The 2738-nt window shown below is 36.2% G+C and overlaps 1 long non-coding RNA gene across 1 annotated transcript; it reads left to right on the top strand.

Moving 5' to 3' along the window:
• Window positions 1–2050: 2050 nt before the first annotated feature.
• On the top strand, window positions 2051–2406 carry LOC108354976 (uncharacterized). The gene is made up of 2 exons (XR_001846528.1): window positions 2051–2274; window positions 2347–2406. It is a non-coding gene; the product is annotated as an uncharacterized LOC108354976 (long non-coding RNA).
• The last annotated feature ends 332 nt before the right edge of the window (window positions 2407–2738 follow it).

Genomic DNA, 2738 nt, shown 5'->3' on the forward strand with positions numbered 1-2738 from the left:
TACATATGTATGTATTTACCTGTTACTCGCCTGGCATATACTTCAACTGTGAAAATAATGACATTTATAATTTATTTAGATGCGTGTTTTAGCTAAATGTTATATCGTCGCCTAGATAAAAGATCGTTGCATGTTACTTTCGGCAGGTTTCGGGAAATCACAATTGAAGTTTGGAATGCCATTTCTCAGAAACTCGACTACATATTTTCTCCAAAGTGTCGGAGAACGCTATGTACTAGTTCACGAAATTCTTAAATTATCTTATTTTTTAGTTTACTGTCAACCATTTATGAGTTTAATAAAATTTTGTCGTATACGCCAAATGTGATAAAATTTCGGGAAAATGTTAAGAAGTATATTCATATGCTGAAAAGATATTTTCGCAGACTCACAATTTATTTAAAGTATATCATCAACCTTATTTCCAATTCTATGAATAAATCGCTCCCATAACGTAATTTGTGCATTCAATATATTTCACAATTAACTTAAATACTAAATTACAAATATTTGTTCAACGACCTCGACACAGTAAAATAAAAAAAGTATTTATTAGAAAAACAATTATTCTTAATACATTTATATTTCAGCTAAACCTTAGATGTCCAATTTTTCTATCCATTTTTCCAATGCTAAAATAATTTTCACCACATAAAATTGCTGCACAACACCCTTTTTGACGAAAAAGCGTTACTTCCAACACTAGTCCTTTATGGGGACCTAATTTGGTGGAAAAAAGTTGCTAAGTTTGTTTACTCATGAACCAAAAATACAAGATCACGCCTTCTTCTTAGTAGCCCGTTATAATCGCATTTAGGAAAAAAGTTGGGCGACTTTGACATTAGCCGTTTGTTTACATTTGTTCGTTGTTTATAATTTGGTGGTGGCTTTTTACTGCAATTTTCTTCATTTTCGCTTGTGACAACGTGTGCACACGTAAGGTAAAGAATAATTTAACACAACGACATGATTTATAGAAGAATTTGCATTGTAAAAATGATTATTCATGCGTTCAACAATTACGCGTTGTTTTTTGTTCTCTTCGTTGTTTACTTCTTACAACAAAGATGGCGTCGAGATTTCAACAGCTAGAAAATAACTTTTTTCTTTCTTTCGGGAAGGCGTGATCTTGTGCCTTTCGTTTATGTAGTTTACTGGATATACTGAGCTGCAAATACAGCCACCACAAGTGAACGATACTCATTAGTCGACGTTCAGACACGAAAACTTTTGTTGCGGAAACTCGAAGCTTGTAGGGGAGAGAACGACGAGGAAAGGGGACGGGTACCGAGTCGCCCGAACGCTTTGTGGTCTCGTTCGTCTGAGTAATTCAAGTTGGCGATTCACAGCTGACAACAACAATTGCGTACAAAAGAGTTTCTGTGTGTGAATGCAAAGGGCAACACCAAAAGAGAAATCGCCGATAATAAGAAACTCGAGTTTCCGTGTTTGAACGCAGACTAACCGCTCAAACCACGATTGAGAGAAATAGAGATTGCGCCAATCACGGTACCGCTAATCCGCTCTTTGTGATTTTGACAGAATCAAAGAACGTAAATGTATAAGAACAGACAACTCGCTGAAGTGTTGCGAGTGAGTCTAGAAGGTTTGCAAGAGGAATTCGGGTCCGTTTTGACATCAAGCTTCGTAAATGAATTCGCCGCACATTTGGATTCGCGGCGACAAAGAACGTGGAGAAAAAGTGGTTGATGATAGAAATAAAGAAATGAAATGACAAAAAAAAACATGGCCGGAACTCTTTTTTTTTATTTGTCGAAGGCATTTAACAATTTGCATGTGCAAAGAACGTAAATGTATAAGAAGCGACAACTCGCTAAAGTCGGCGAGTGAGGTCTGAAAGGTTGAGATGAGGAGTTCGCGTCCGTTTTAACATCCATTTTCGTAAATGAATTCGCCGCACATATGGTCTCGCGGCGATAAAGAACCTTAAGAAAAAGTGACCGATGATAGAAATAATCAAATGAAATGAAAAAAAACATGGCCGCAGCTCTTTTTTTATTTGCTGACGGCATTTAACAATTTGGGCCTGTGCCAATTGATAGAAAAGTTCTCTGGATAGTAAATTTTTGACAGCTATGAGGTGAATAAAAATGTTTGATACGGCAGGGCTAGTGAAAAATTTGACAGCAAGCATTATCAAGAAGAAGAACGAACAACGCACGTATACACATAAATTAGAGAAAACAAAAGCGAGTGGAAATAAAAGAACATGGTCCCGCCGGCAAAAAAAAATAAAGAAAAGCTATATAACTTGTAAGATTTAATTTCAGATTTACATATGAAAAGGCGTTATGTATTTTTTTAATTAAAAATACTATTTTACAGGGAGCAGTTCAGAACGCAGAATCCTTCTGGAAAAGCGCATTGACAAGGATGTTTGGTTCAGTTCAAAGGACGCCAACAGCAACGAAGGCTGGAAGTGAGTAAGAACAATATAAATAATTTGAAGACTTTATTAAGCAAATGACTTCGTACTCCACTGACCATCCGTGGCGCTTTTTGGGAATGTGAGTTACAATTTTTCGAAACGAAGCAGAGGACAACCTAAGATACATTTTTGTAGTCTTGTTATCGCCGTTCATAATGCTGCTTAGTATTTTGGAATAAACGTCTTGTTGCATGTACATAATACCCTATAACGACATATGTTTTTATTGGAAACAATTGTACACGGTTTTAAACATTTTTGTGAACACACTTACCAGACGGTTTTGACG

This window comes from Rhagoletis zephyria, unplaced genomic scaffold, assembly GCF_001687245.7.
Source record: "Rhagoletis zephyria isolate East Lansing unplaced genomic scaffold, Rhagoletis_zephyria_1.1 Rzeph_scaffold_41179, whole genome shotgun sequence".
Lineage (NCBI taxonomy): Eukaryota > Metazoa > Arthropoda > Insecta > Diptera > Tephritidae > Rhagoletis > Rhagoletis zephyria.